The following is a 16,728-nucleotide window of genomic DNA, read 5'->3' on the forward strand; positions in this document are numbered from 1 at the left end:
GTCCAAATATCACTAAGAAGAGACCATGAAACTTAGTGATATTTGGACAGTAGTACTACAGAATTGCTAGACAGTTTTATCCGTGACAAGATTACGATCGATAGTTAAGTTTTATCTCTGACAAAGGTTATCTCTGCATATCACGTGTAACTCTGGTCACGCCCACTTTCTACGATACATAAGTCGCTCTCAGACGTCCGACCCGTCAGTCGGCAAGACTCACCGGAGGAGAAACACCCCTCTGAAGATGTCCAGCGAAGCACTGGACGAAACGTTAGGAGCTGAAGAGTTTCGTGGACCACGACCTTACATCCCGCAAGGTTTACCAGAAGATATCATAAAGATAAACCTGAAAATTAGTGCTTGTGAATTTTTAATAGCTATGACAATACTTGTAAAATTTATAACGAAAAACAGAGTGCATGTAGTAGATAATAGTGATGAGGTGAAATATTCATATATCAGTTATGTACTGAGTGCGCTCCACATTTTATGTTACAAACCATGGAAGCATTATCATACTCGTTAAAAATTCACAAGCATAAAGTTTCAGAGCTATCTGTATGGGGTTAGGAATCTGTGTGGGGCTACGAGCAATTATTTTATATTTTTCAGTCCGTTTTGAAAAAAGTGTTTTATCACAAATTTAATTTTATTTACGAAGCTGTTATCAGCTGAAATGCCAACTGTTTGTCCGGTCGCCAATGGGAATTTGACGCTAGGGAGCACTGTGTTTGAGACGCGAAAGCACTCTTGATTCATATCAGCCACCCATTGAAAACAGAAACCGAATAAACCAGTGTACAATAATCACGTCTACGTCTGGTACGAGAAGCCGCACGATTTTATTAAAACGAAGACGTCTTTAAATTTCACATTTTTGTGCTGAGGGCCCGCAGTTTATAGACTAGATAGCCTGCGAGTAAACGCGACCCTGCCAAAGGCGACGAAGTTCCAAAACCAAATACGTTCAGATTGGTTAGTAAAGATAACCGAGCAGGAGTGAGTGATTGAATGTAACGATATGTCTTTGAAATATGACTACATACAAACAGAGAAATTTCTTACCGCTAAAAGTCGGCAGATATATTACGACTCTCATCAGTTTCGTCTGTTCCTTTGCAGAGGGAAAACTGTCAGCTTTATCGTTACTAAATTTTGACAGAAATGACTATGAAATTTATTTCAGTAACCAAAACGACAGAAAAATCTTGTCTATAAGCATCTACTGCGAACATATATTGCTGGCTATTAAAATTGCAGGACCATCAAGTCAGCGTGCGACAAACCTTAAACTGGTATGAAGTGTAACACATGCTCCAATATGCAAATGATTAGCATTTCAGCACAACTGGATAAGGTAGACAGGACTAACGCCATATATATTAATGTGACGAACGTCATTTGATACCTTCTAATATGGTGTCAGACGTCCTTTTGCCCGGCATAGGGTAGAAAATCGACTAACATGGACTCGAGAAGTCGTTGGTAGTCCCCTGCAGAAATTAAAGTACTGGCAATTAAAATTGGTACACCAAGAAGAAATGCAGATGATAAACGGGTATTCACTGGACAAATATATTATACTAGAACTGACGTGATTACATTGAGAGGCACCCACATGCCTTGCTCATACTGTGGCATCAAGCAGTCAGGCCTGCAAGATGAGTGGTCTGCCAAGCGAGTGGATTCATTCTTATTTATCGAGTAACATGAACTCTAGTACTCACACTTAAGTTACAAGTTATCCTCCTATATGATTAATACGCAACGGAAACACGCATCTGACTATCAGTAATTTACAGAACTCTGACTGGACATTACGCACTGGCAATACCACATTTTCTTTTTGTCTTTTATTTAACGGCTTTTATCGACACGTGGCCACCACACTGAATATGAATGGCGCACACATTATAAATTCGGGACATTATTACAACATACAATTCGAAGGAAAAGTCACCAATATTTTTCTTTTCACTATCTTATTTATTCCGATAAATTCTCTAACCTAAACACACAAATTCTATAACCTACAACAATAACACATGAGAAATTCCGCCCAGTGGGCATGGCTTTACAATGGTGAATCTCTATATTATGGTCTCGTAATTATTTTTAACGCTACAGTGCACTTTCTGGATAGGATGGTGGATCTTTTATTGTACCTCACACTTCGACTCTCACAATCATCATCACTTAACTTTCCTCCAGACCGAGCGGTACAGAAGGAACAAGCATAACCCACTAATCTTTTGAAACTACCTTGCTACTCTCCCATGCAAACCACACATACCCAAATTACATGACATACATCACACTGCAATAAGAAATATAAAACACTAAATAGTCACAACACTATCACTTTCAGCTTTCCCACTTCAATTTATATTTATCCCAGTTTCACACGACACTGCCCCACTTCGTAATTCTACTTTCCTACTATGAACTCTGGAGATATATGCCCGTCTTCCTGTGCAATGCAAGCCAAGTGGCGTTGCTGGATAGACGGCCGACTCACCTTGCTTCTCTCAGAGTTTGAATCAAGCATCACACGGAATCATATCACGCAAAGTAATATTAAGAACATCACACACGCCAGTCCTCAACTGATACCATGGACGAGTACTTCTCTTTATCCTTTGCCTCATACACAGATTGAGACTCACACAGTACTCACCACGTGGAAGTACTCGTCTCTAATTTCAAGTCCTGCACACGCCATTTCTTAAATATTTCAACTTATGGTACACACGCTATTTCTTAAATATTTCAACTTATTGTACACACGCTAGTAATTCAGCTTAACTTAAGCACACGGATGTATTTCAACTTATTGCTACACGTGGTTTCATTGTGACCGTTGGTCACTTCCGAAGATTACTACAATCCCTTTAATATTACCTGCCTGACATTTAATTCTCCCCACAAAAGTTCCTGAAATAGAGAAATTATTATTTCAAACTACTCTTAAATATTCCACATGCATACCATGTCTCCACTCTTTCGTCATTACGGAGCACAACTAAAACAGGTCTTAACAGCACAAGATCCAGCGGCAGAGTCCTGAAACATGGCCGTTCTCTAGGTGCTCTCACACCTCTGTCGAGGTGGGGGAAGCACCTTGCTATCGTATTGGTCAGCCACATTTCAGGCGCTCAAAGCTCTGGTAAATTTCATCTCTTTGGTCCCACCAAAGGTGGCCAAAGGATCGACTCAAAGATGATCATATATTCACATTCACTATCTGCGGTTAGCAGACGACCATACATTCATTCATTTCACAGATCTCACCAAACTGGATGTAGGGATTTACTTTGTGGGAGTGCACATGTGATCAATTAAATAAATAAATTGTCATTCTTTCCCACACTGGTATCCGGCTTCGCTGTATTAATTGAAATTGAGTGAGTTTTACAAAAAAAATGTGTTGTTCTGACAAAAATAATGAATTATGTTGTACCTATTTTCAATGTCGGGCGATACTGTACCCTTTCAACATTTTCACGCAATTTGTTTGCATAGATCCTGAGAAATCAGTACCCAGAACAACCACCTCTGGCCGTAATAACGGCCTGGGCATTGAGTCAAACAGAGCCTGGATGGCTTCAACACGATACCACAGTTCCTCAAGAGTAGTGACTCGGCCACCATTGACCAGACGTTTCAATTGGTGAGAGATCCGGAGAATACATGCTTCCAACGTGCGTTCACCGCGATGTCGCCAAACACGGATACGACCATCATGATGCTGTAAACAGAACCTGGATTCATCCGAAAAAATGACGTTTTGCCATTCGTGCACCCAGGTTCGTCGTTGAGTACACCATCGCAGGCGCTCCTGTCTGTGATGCAGCGTCAAGGGTAACCGCAGCCATGGTCGCCGAGCTGATAGTCCATGCTGCTGCAAACGTCGTCAAACTGTTCGTGCGGAGGGTTTTTGTCTTGCAAACGTCCCCATCTGTTGACTCAGGGATCGAGACGTGGCTGCACGATCCGTTACAGCCATGCGGATAAGATGCCTGACATGTCGACTGCTAGTGATACGAGGCCGTTGGGATCCAGCACGGCGTTCCGTATTACCCTCATGAACCCACCGATTCCATATTCTGCTAACAGTCATTGCATCTCGATCAACGCGAGCATCAATGTCGCAATACGATAAACCGCAATCGCGATAGGCTACAATCCGACCTTTATCGAAGTCAGAACGTGATGGTACGCATTTCTCCTCCTTACACGAGGCATCACAACAACGTTTCACCAGGCAACGCCGGTCAACTGCTGTTTGTGTATGAGAAATCGGTTGGCAACTTTCCTCATGTCAGCACGTTGTAGGTGTCGCCACCGGCGCCAACCTTGTGTGCATTTCTAGGCGCGCAGTCCGGAACCGCGGGACTGCTACGGTCGCAGGTTCGAATCCTGCCTCGGGCATGGATGTGTGTGATGTCCTTAGGTTAGTTTGGTTTAAGTAGTTCTAAGTTCTAGGGGACTGATGACCACAAAAGTTAAGTCCCATAGTGCTCGGAGCCATTTGAACCATTTTTTTTTTTTTTTTTTTTTTGGTGTGGATTCTCTGAAAAGCTAATCATTTATATGTCACATCATCTTCTTCCTGTCGGTTAAATTTTGCATGTGTAGGATGTCACCTTCGTGGTGTAGCAATTTTAATGGCCAGTAGTGTACCATGCTTAACCAATACTGCTCAGTTCTCTATTAGAGTGGAGCAGAAGACAGAAATTCTCTCTCACTATATATGTATTTTCATATTTAGTGTGATACAAAAGGCTGCACGTCTGCATTCGCGAGTATACACCACCGCTACAGAATTAATTGTCATGAGCCAGCCGGCCGCTGGTGGCCGAGCGGTTCTGGCGCTATAGTCTGGAACCGTGCGCCCGCTACGGTCGCAGGTTCGAATCCTGCCTCGGGCATGGATTTGTGTGTTGTCCTTAGGTTAGTTAGGTTTAAGTAGTTCTAAGTTCTAGGGTACTTATGACCTCAGCAGTTGAGTCCCATAGTGCTCAGAGCCATTTTTTGTCATGAGCCATTTACAGGTGTCCTTACAAAATAAAACATCTACACCTGTGGCCTCCTTTGGCCCTTGTCTCTTCCCTCTGTAGATCTATCTTTTCCAAAGGAATTTTTTTATGTTCTTCACGCACTGAAAGTTTAAAACGTGATGAGCGCTCTCGGTCTGCTACCCCTGTGACGCCTGCCCGGAATCCTCACATCTGCTGAAAAACAGAGCACAGTTCCCAGCGCGTAGCTGACTGAGTCCTGGCTCACAGAAGAAACATTTTTATGATCTGTGTTCTGTGCTCCCCTCAGAGGTCTTGTTCATTCTCACAGTCGGCTAGTTGTCCAAAGTTGCAAAAATCACTACAACGACGGTACAGAATGAAAGGACACAGTACTACTTAGATTCACAATCATTGGCATTAGATTTAATTGTGTGCATAGTTACATGCAGCAGTAATAATTCAAATGCACTGGCTATTATAATCTGAATAATTAATAAGATTATGGAAGAGGTTTGAAAAAAGTATCCCTAAACAATAATGATTTCAATTTCTCCCATTTTTTAATATCAAAAGTTCATTAAACCCAAATTTCATTCCAAAATTTTGTGGATAATAAACCTTCAATGCCGAGTTACAGGCTTTTAATCGAAAAACTGCTCTAAATTCCTGCATTTGTGGGTTAGTTATCACAAAATTTCTCTTGATATAGCTCACAGCACATTTTGCACAGCACATTTTCAGTACAAAGGACTAAATACGAAAAGACAGCTCTAGTCTTTTGTAAACAAAAGCAGATAATACTGCTACAGGTGTGTGACGTGGGATGTAGGTATCATTAGCACTGTTTCCACTTAGTTTCTCCTCTTCAGCATCCTTCACTTGCTTGTGAAACTTGATCTTCTGTTTTGCGTTGTTTGTAGTATAATCTTCCTCTATTCCACGAACTACTAGTGAGATAAACCTTTCAAGGCATGAAAGGCACCGATCTGTTTATTTGTATCGGGTAAACGGGGCAGACTTTTTGTTGTGAGTCGGTCAACAATGTTCAAATGTGGCGCGTTTTCTCGACGTCGCAAATCGACCAATGTCTCGCCCTTGGAATCTTGGGAATAAACTACACACTATAGGACACATTTACGTGCCGATACTGATATCATTGACGATAAACTGTTAACAAACATATGTAGAGATCGAATGGCATTGTTGGCTGGGATATCCCGGGGAGTGGATTCTGGTGCCTTTCGGAAATGTTCTTCCTCCGTGTACATTGGCCCTTTCCACGGGGATATACACTGATCAGCCAGAACATTATGACCACCGCCCTCCCATCGATATGAGCCCGTCGATGCTATAGCAGCGTCACCTGGGGAGGAATGACTGTTAGAGACACACGCACGTTGCATGTACACTCCTGGAAATGGAAAAAAGAACATATTGACACCGGTGTGTCAGACCCACCATACTTGCTCCGGACACTGCGAGAGGGCTGTACAAGCAATGATCACACGCACGGCACAGCGGACACACCAGAAACCGCGGTGTTGGCCGTCGAATGGCGCTAGCTGCGCAGCATTTGTGCACCGCCGCCGTCAGTGTCAGCCAGTTTGCTGTGACATACGGAGCTCCATCGCAGTCTTTAACACTGGTAGCATGCCGCGACAGCGTGGACGTGAACCGTATGTGCAGTTGACGGACTTTGAGCGAGGGCGTATAGTGGGCATGCGCGAGGCCAGGTGGACGTACCGCCGAATTGCTCAACACGTGGGGCGTGAGGTCTCCACAGTACATCGATGTTGTCGCCAGTGGTCGGCGGAAGGTGCACGTGCCCGTCGACCTGGGACCGGACCGCAGCGGCGCACGGATGCACGCCAAGACCGTAGGATCCTACGCAGTGCCGTAGGGGACCGCACCGCCACTTACCAGCAAATTAGGGACACTGTTGCTCCTGGGGTATCGGCGAGGACCATTTGCAACCGTCTCCATGAAGCTGGGCTACGGTCCCGCACACCGTTAGGCCGTCTTCCGCTCACGCCCCAACATCGTGCAGCCCGCCTCCAGTGGTGTCGCGACAGGCGTGAATGGAGGGACGAATGGAGACGTGTCGTCTTCAGCGATGAGAGTCGCTTCTGCCTTGGTGCCAATGATGGTCGTATGCGTGTTTGGCGCCGTGCAGGTGAGCGCCACAATCAGGACTGCATACGACCGAGGCACACAGGGCCAACACCCGGCATCATGGTGTGGGAGCGATCTCCTACACTGGCCGTACACCACTGGTGATCGTCGAGGGGACACTGAATAGTGCACGGTACATCCAAACCGTCATCGAACCCATCGTTCTACCATTCCTAGACCGGCAAGGGAACTTGCTGTTCCAACAGGACAATGCACGTCCGCATGTATCCCGTGCCACCCAACGTGCTCTAGAAGGTGTAAGTCAACTACCCTGGCCAGCAAGATCTCCGGATGTGTCCCCCATTGAGCATGTTTGGGACTGGATGAAGCGTCGTCTCACGCGGTCTGCACGTCCAGCACAAACGCTGGTCCAACTGAGGCGCCAGGTGGAAATGGCATGGCAAGCCGTTCCACAGGATTACATCCAGCATCTCTACGATCGTCTCCATGGGAGAATAGCAGCCTGCATTGCTGCGAAAGGTGGATATACACTGTACTAGTGGCGACATTGTGCATGCTCTGTTGCCTGTGTCTATGTGCCTGTGGGTCTGTCAGTGTGATCATGTGATGTATCTGACCCCAGGAATGTGTCAATAAAGTTTCCCCTTCCTGGGACAATGAATTCACGGTGTTCTTATTTCAATTTCCAGGAGTGTAGTATCAGCGAGCGTGCTGTCCATGTGTAGAATGGGGAAGGCTTGCGGTCTATCTGTGTTTGACCGAGAGTAGATTTCGATGGCCCTGAGGCTTGGCAAGAGCATTACGGAAACTGCACGTCTTGTTGGGTGTTCGAGGCGTCCTGTGGTGAGTGTTTTCATCACGAGGTGAAACCGAGGTGAAACAACGTCCAGACGTTGTGGGGTTGGGCGTCCAACCCTCACTACAAAATTCGATGGTCGTAAGCTAGGCAGACTGATAAAACAGGGCAGGTGGGAACTGCGGCGTAACTAATATCAGATTTTAATGTTGGGCAGAGTACAGGTGTACCTGAACACACAGTGCACCGAACAGTCCTAGCGATGGGTCTCCGCAGCCGACGATTGATGCATGTGCCAATTTTAACACCACGATGTCGGCAACTACGACTGAAATGGGCACGTGACCATTGACACTAGACGTTAGCGCAGTGGAAGAGCATTGCATGGCCTGATGAATCCCGATACCTTCTTCATCATGCCGATGGGAGGGGGAGAATCCGTCGTTTTGCAGGGAACAGCTCCTTGACACCTTCACTGCAGGGCAGAGACAAGGTGGCGGCGGTTCCACTATGCTCTGGGGAACATTCACGTGAGCATCCATGGGTCCAGTGTAGCTCGTGCAAGGCACCATGACGACCAAGGAGATTCGTACACAGGTTGCTGACCACGTACACCATTTCATGACGATCATGTTTCGCGACGGCAGTGGACTTTTTCATCAAGATAATGCGCCATGTCACAAGGCCAGGATTGTGATAGAGTAGTTCGAGGAACATAACGGTGAGTTCAAATTGATGTGCCAGCCCCCCAACTAGCCAGATCTGAACCCGATCGAACATGATGTGATTGAACGTCGCGTCAGAGCTCATCTCCCCTCTCCCTGGAATTTATGAGAATTCGGTGACTTGGGGGGAGTGCAGATGTGGGGTCTATCTCCCTCCAGCGACCTACCTGCTTTCACGCAACAACGCGTCGCCGCTGTTATTCGTACCAAAAGTGGATATACCGGATATTAGGCAGGTGGACATAATGTTCTGACTGATCAGTGTATGCGAGTTGTGTCGTATGTGAATTTGTAGGGTGTAGGTGAGTGAAATGGGTGCGTGTATAGTGTAGCGTTATGTCAAGTTTGTGTTGCATAATGATGATGAAAGAAGGGAGAGGGTTGAATAAAACCTGGTGATGGCTCGTATCCTACTGCTCTAGAATAGCGAAAAGGGAGTCGCCGAACTTAACGTCCCCATCCGACGGACGTATCACTATCAGCAAAATGAAACGCACTCACTTCATGAGACTACAGTGTGTTTTGGAATTCAATTCAGGATATTGGAGCGATGACTGGTGATCAGAAACTTGGCGCCACCACCTCCCCTACCCTTGCCGGCCAAATACATATAATGGAAATGTCATCCAACAGAAGGATTCGAATCGGCTTACGTCCGATTCAGAGGCCACCGAACAAGCATGCGTTAGCGACTTCGCTCACATTGATAGGTTCTACCTATTGGCCCTATCGGGTGACAAATCGAGTCGTGTACGTACCAGTCACTCGTACCGGAGAAACAATGGAAAAACAATTAAACGGTCTTTCGACCCAAAGACCCCACCGGCAGAGCATGGAAATAAAATTACTGACACAGAGAGCCATTGGATAACAGGCATATACGGACTCTTTCTGGGCGTCACATTGAGTGCAGAATAAGAAATCTTTAAGTGGAAAGGGCTATCTAAGCACGTCTAGCAAATCAGGGTGTGACTTATTTCTCTGTCTCTTCCTTATCATGCTATTCATTCTCAAGTTTGATATCCGGTTAGGTGCCGAATGTGAATACCACATATGTTCTCTGAAAAACCGCGCGCTACAGAACTTTTTGGCATACTGTGTGTCCAACCTTCAGCCCATTTCTGGAATATCAAAGCCGACATTCCTCTTAATGATATATCGTTATCTTCTCGTTGGAAAACAGGGAAACGGCAGAGGCACAAAGGTGAGTTTATTAAACTTAGATTTCTTGGGAAGCTGTAGATACAGATGTGTGGAATAATCTGATAAGGAAATACGTTTACGTGCAATGTGAGAGCAGATAATTCAATGACTCAGCCGATATCTTGGAAAGAGCCGATCATCAGCATCGCTAGTGACGTAGAAATACAGATAGGCGCGGTAGTACTGTTTCCATTCAGTATTACTCATATTCCTTACAGTGTACGTGGGCAATATTGTCTCAGGTCATTAAACGATAGTGTAGACAGATAACAGCTATCACGTGGGTTTGTTACGAAATGGAAACTAAACTGTTGTGTTTGTGACTCATAGTAACCTCTAAATATTGTGAAGTAGAAGGATGAAGATATCTGAGGGATTGATTCGGCTATCGCTGTCTGTCTGAAATAATGAATGGATGCTTGTGTTGACTAGGAAGTCCTCTGCAGGTACAGCCCCGTAAACCGAGCGAGTGGAGAAGTGGTGAAACACTAGATTCGCCTTCGAGAGGCAGGGTCGTAGCGAGGGATGGCCCCCGACAAGGCCAGTCTTCTCCAAAGTAACTGAGAAAGCAATGTGTAGGAGAGTAAGACTTGGGCAGAACTGAAAAAACTGAGTAATAAACCCCAGGGATCCAAATCCAATTTGAAATCTTACCTTCTGGTGCACTATTTTTATTCTGTGCAGGAGTTCCCTGCAATAGTTGAGAACGTTCTTCTGCGACACATTGTTTATTAGTTTACTTTTTGTGTTTTCGTGTTTTTATTGGTTTGGCCTACTAAGGACCACATGAAATAACTAATATCTTCTTTCTTTTCTCCTTTTAATTTTTCATTCTCCCTCCTATATTTATCTCTCCTTTCTTCTGTCCATATTGCGCCCGTCTTTTTCATTGTTTTCTTCTGGCAGCCCTTGAAACTTTTCCCCTTCTCCTATTTCTTTCTCGATTATTTCCATGTCCCTCAGATCTGCTTTCACTTCTTCTATTCAAGTCATTGATGTTTTTGAGTTTCTGTCAAAAATTTAAAATTGTTTTTGTTAATCTTTTTTTATTTAGCCTTTTTAGGTATCTGTAGAATGGAAATAACTCTTCTCTTCCTCATTCTGTCTAATATACTCCTATTATTTCAAAAAATGGTTCAAAGGGCTCTAAGCACATCTGAGGTCATCAGCCCCCTAGACTTAGAACTATTTAAACCTACCTAACCTAAGGACATCACACACATCCACGACCGAGGCAAGATTTGAACCTGCGACCGTAGCAGGCGTGCGGTTCCGGACTGAAGCGCTTAGAACCGCTCAGCCACAGCGGCCGGCTCTATTTTTTCGTAAACTAAACTACTTTTTTACTCATTAATTTGGATTTCTCATTGTCATATTTTGGTCCAAAGATTTTCAAGGTATTTTCCTTTCCTTCTTTTGTATTTTACGTAATTATTTGGCTGCATTTAAAGAAAGGCATTCTGGACTACTGAGAGGTCGGTCTTTTGCATCTATGTAAATGTTGTTATACAGGTTTTTTGTTAATTGAAAAACTACCTCCATTTTCCTCGCCCTGCTAAGTTCGCTTCTTTGTCCAAAGCATTTGGTTGTATTGTTTCAGTTAGATAAGTGGTTCCCAGTCTTTCTTCGACGATTACCCCCGAGTGGAATCAAATATTATCTGTTACCCTCTCTCCCCCAACCACCATCAGCATTACCCCGGAGTGCAATTAGATATTAGCTAGTACTCATCCTGGCTCCTCCTATCACCATCAGCGTTAGCACATGTGTAAACATCAGATGAGAATGAATTTTCTTTTAAGACTTTTATTTTTAAAACGACTAAAGACAAATATATTTAGTTTTTCAGGTCTTTTATTGAACCACGAATATGAGTCGACGAGACAACTGGTGTTATTTCTAACAGCCCTTTTTATACAGTGATGGAGCAATTCTCAGTGTTCAGGAAAGAAAGCAAACTATCCACATTGAGGATAGACACTTGTTACAAAACATGCTTCCTCTGCACTACTATTCTATTTAGTGACACTTGTTTCCTCCACACTCTGTACCCCCATTCGAAATCAACCAAGCTAAAACGTGTGCACTGTACTTATTGTTATAAATCACTTGGGTGCAGAAACTGGAAGACTTCAGGTTGCCAATGTTTTTTTGTCTAACTACTGCCACTAATAATAATAACAATAATTACACTTTTTGTCGTGTTGCAGTGTCAGTTTGTTTATTGTTGCGAAATGAATAATGACGCCATTACTGGTCTATTGCTGGAACTACCTACAACTCGGAGAAGGCATTTTCATGAGATATTTAAGCATATGTCATATATATGCCTCAGTTTTACTATGAAGATGAGGAAGATGTTCATACATCCGTTTCACAAGCTGTAGCCTCCACCAAATTGTGTCAGCATTATTGTTAGTATTTGAAAAAAAAGTAATTATTCATAATTTATGTAGTTAGAATTACGGTCTTACAAAATAGTGATAATAATGATAATAATATTTAGTAAATAATTTAGCTTCCTGACCGAAACACAATGGAACCCTATTTTTGCCCCTCAGAAAATTTCAGTTTACCCTTCAGGGGGGTTATTACCCCCAGATTGGGAACCACTGATCTGGACATTTAGATTTTGTAGACTTTTTTATTCTGCCAGAATCAGTTTCCATGTATTTCGGTACCTCCTCCGCATCTGCCATATATTCTGTTTCTTCAAAAACATACACTGAACGGCCAAAGAAACTGGTATAGGCATGCGTATTCAAATACAGAGATATGTAAACAGGCAGAATACGGCGCTGCGATCGACAACGTCTATGAATGACAACAAATAACTGGCGCAGTTGTTAGATCGGTTACTGCTGCTCCGATGGCAGGTTATCATGATTTAAGTGAGTGTGAACGTGGTGTTATAGTCGGAGCACGAACAATGGGGCACACCTCCGAGGTAGCGATGAAGTGGCGATTTTCCCTACGACCATTACCGTGAATATCAGGAATCCGGTAAAGAATCAAATCTCCGACATCGCTGAGGCTGGAAAAATATCCTGCAAGAATGGAAACAACGACGACTGAATAGACGGTTGGTTGGGTTGTTTGGGGGAGGAGACCAGACAGCGAGGTCATCAGTCTCATCGGATTAGGGAAGGACGGGGAAGGAAGTCGGCCGTGCCCTTTCAAAGGAACCATCCCGGCATTTGCCTCGAACGATTTTGGGAAATCACGGAAAATCTAAATCAGGATGGCTGGACGTGGGATTGGACCGTCGTCCTCCCGAACGCGAGTCCAGTGTGCTAGCCACTGCGCCACCTCGCTCGGTGACAGAAGAGAATCGTTCAACGTGACAGAAGTGCAAACCTTCCGCAAATTGCTGCAATTTACAGTGCTGGGCCATCAACAAGTGTCAGTGTGCGAACCATTCAACGAAACGTCATCGATATTGGCTTTCGGAGCTGAAGGCCCACCCGTGTACCCATGCACGACACAAAGCTTTACGCCTCGCCTGGGAGCGTCAACACCGACATTGGACTGCTGATGACTGGAAACATGTTACCTGGTCGGACGAGTCTCGTTTCATATAGTATCGAGCGGATGGGCGTGTACGGGTGTGGAGACAACCTCACGAATCCATGGTCGCTGCATGTCAGCAGGGGACGGTTCAAGATGGTGGAGACTCTGTAATGGTGTGGTGCGTGTGCAGCCGGAGTGATATGGGACCCCTGATACGTCTAGATACGATTCTGACTAGTGACACATACGTAAGCGTCTTTTCTGATCACCTGCATCCATACATGTCCATTGTGCATTCCGACGGACTTGGGCAATTCCAGCAGGATAATGCGACACCCCAGACATCCAAAAGTGCTACAGAGTAGCTCCAGGAACACTCTTCTTCTGAGTTAATACACTTGCGCTGGCCACCAAACTCCCCAGACATGAACATTATAGAGAATATCTGGGATGCCTTGCAACGTGGTGTTCAGAAGAGATCTCCACCCCCTCGTACTCTTAAGGATTTATGGACAGCCTTGCAGGATTCATGGTGTCATTCCCTCCAGCACTACTTCAGACATTAATCGAGTCCATGCTATGTCGTGTTGCGGCACTTCTGCGAGCTCGGGGTTGCCGTACACGATATTAGGCAGATGTACCAGTTTCTTTGGCTCTTCAGTGTGTAGAGGCCTGGTATTGAAGGAGATTTATCTGCATTATTGTATCTTCTATACATTCAACTATGACGAAAAGATCGTCTGCAAAAGCCAGTCAATGAAGACTCAGATTGTCCTCTTTCCTCAACATCGTGATTTTTTTAAAACACCAACTTCTTCAGTTCTTTTCGTCTAGTACCTAATTGTTTACAGTACACAATTGAACGGCAGTGATGACAATACATTTCCTTTTCTTACGCGAGATTTGATCTCAAAATCTTTGAAGGTCTCACCTAAAAATTGAATTTTGCGTTCTATATTTGTTATTATGTCTTTTATATTTGATACTGATTTGTTGTCAATTCTTTTAAGGTGCTGAATAATGTTTCCCTGTCAGTCGAGTCATGTGATTTTTGAAGTCTACAAATATTATACAAATGCTTAAGGATCTCTTCCTTCTACACTTCATTATAAATTTCAGATTTAAAGTTTGTTCTAGACTGGACGTCCTTTTCTAAATCCTCCTTGGGACTCTTGCAATTGCTAATCGCCGGCCGGTGTGGCCGTGCGGTTCTAAGCGCTTCAGTCTGGGACCGCGTGACTGCTACGGTCGCAGGTTCGAATCCTGCCTCGGGCATGAATGTGTGTGTGTTGTCATTAGGTTAGTTAGGTTTAAGTAGTTCTAAGTTCTAGGCGACTGATGACCTCAGCAGTTAAGTCGCATAGTGCTCAGAGCCCAATTGCTAATCCAGTTGGCCGTAAAGCTTGTTTTGTAATGCTTTTGACAGAACTTTGTAAGTCACCGGAAGGAGAGAAATTCCACTATAGTTGTTGAGGTCACTTTTATCTCCTTTCTTGTGGACTATGGGAATTAATGCTGTCTTCCAGTCTTCTGATATAGCTTCTGTTTCGCAGACTTTTTGAAAGACGCCATGTAGCCTCTTCAGTGTTCCAGCACCTGCAATTTTACACATTTCAGCACTTACTGAATATTCCTCGGGGATCTTATCATTCTTCAAATATGTAATCTTGTTTTGGATTTCAACCACGCTAGGGAGTTCTGAGTTTGTACAAGTGCTTCCTGGGTTTTGTTCTAGTAATTTTTCTCTTGGTTCTTCACAATTTAAGAACTTCTTGAACTAGTCAATCGCTTAATTCTTTCTTTATAATTTTTTTTATCAGTATTCTGTAAGCTATGTACCGACTCGTTCCATGACCGAGTAGCTTTAGCTCGCATAGTCCCAAGGAACTTGGTAACAAATAAATAAATATATAAACTGGTGAGAATTAACCGGGAGCGTAATGTGAGTTCTCCTGCCTCTCGTGTTTCTGTCTTCTGCGTATGATAGAAGCCTTACCTTCGGACCGCGACTATAAATGAATACTGTTGTCACAGTGTCATTTCGTCCAAGTAGCATTATAAGAAAACGATTACTACCGAACAGACATCCGTCGATTATACGGTTTATGTAGCAACAGTACATTTGGGTCAGACAGGTGCGGCCTAAACAGCTCGCTCATGATCAACAATGGAGTTCTTGCTGTTACTTCGTTACGGTATTGTAAGATCTCAAAAGTCGGCGAGCGGGTACTAAAGCAGACACGCTTTGCCAGAGGCTTCCGCTTTTTGCTGATTTCTGCCAACTCAGGACTATTGATAATGTATGAGTAGCAAACAAAATCTTTTCTTTATTAATCGTAATCAGACCAATATATAGTAGCTACCATAAACAGTCAGACAAAGATTTCGTTTTACTTTCAATTTTGTAGGAAGTTCATAAAATTCTTCTAATTTATTTAGTACACCAATAATTTAATTTGTTGTGTGCAATATTTTTTGTCAGTACTGTTTACTTAAGTAATATTTTTCAATAATGCTTAATTTTTATGAACCCTAGTTTCAAAATTATACAATTTGTTAAATCTTCATAGAAAAAATGCATAATAGTAGTTTTACTAGAGCATTGGCTTGTTCCGAGAGAAGGACAGTTCAAACCCCACCATGTGTATGTTTTTCTTAGTTTGTCTAAATCGCTGCAGGCAAATGTTGGGATGGGTCATTTGAAAAGAATACTGCCGATATCTTGTGTTACCCTTCCCGAGTCTGAGCTTGTGTTCTGTCTTTGATGACATCGTTGTTGACGAACGCTATACCTTAAATCGTCCTTCATTTTCTTAAGCCGCCTAAATCGAATTCGCAGAATTTTGACAACTTCCCTTCGGAATTTAAGCCAGGATGTTGGCGTATAAGCTTTGGTCAACATCTGTAGAGCAACTAGCCGGTTTATCTCGGCCTGCTAATCCTGATAACGCGGATTCCAACTTAATATGTTTGGGTACAGTGCTACATAATCAGGGATGCTACATTACGTCTAAAGTGAAGTGCATCGCTTCCACAAACGCAGTTATCAGCTTGTAGTGCTGTCTTGACTTGGCCTTCTCCGTGGGCTGGTATACTGGGAAAATATATATTTATTTGGCGTATATCGCCGGCCGCGGTGGCCGAGCGGTTCTAGGCGCTTCAGTCCGGGACCGCGCGACTGCTACGGTCGCAGGTTCGAATCCTGCCTCGGGCATGGATGTGTGTGATGTCCTTAGGTTAGTTAGGTTTAAGTAGTTCTAAGTTCTAGGGGACTGATGACCTCAGATGTTAAGTCCCGTAGTGCTCAGAGCCATTTGAATCATTTGACGTATGTTAG

Source organism: Schistocerca serialis, chromosome 3 (assembly GCF_023864345.2).
Source record: "Schistocerca serialis cubense isolate TAMUIC-IGC-003099 chromosome 3, iqSchSeri2.2, whole genome shotgun sequence".
NCBI lineage: Eukaryota > Metazoa > Arthropoda > Insecta > Orthoptera > Acrididae > Schistocerca > Schistocerca serialis.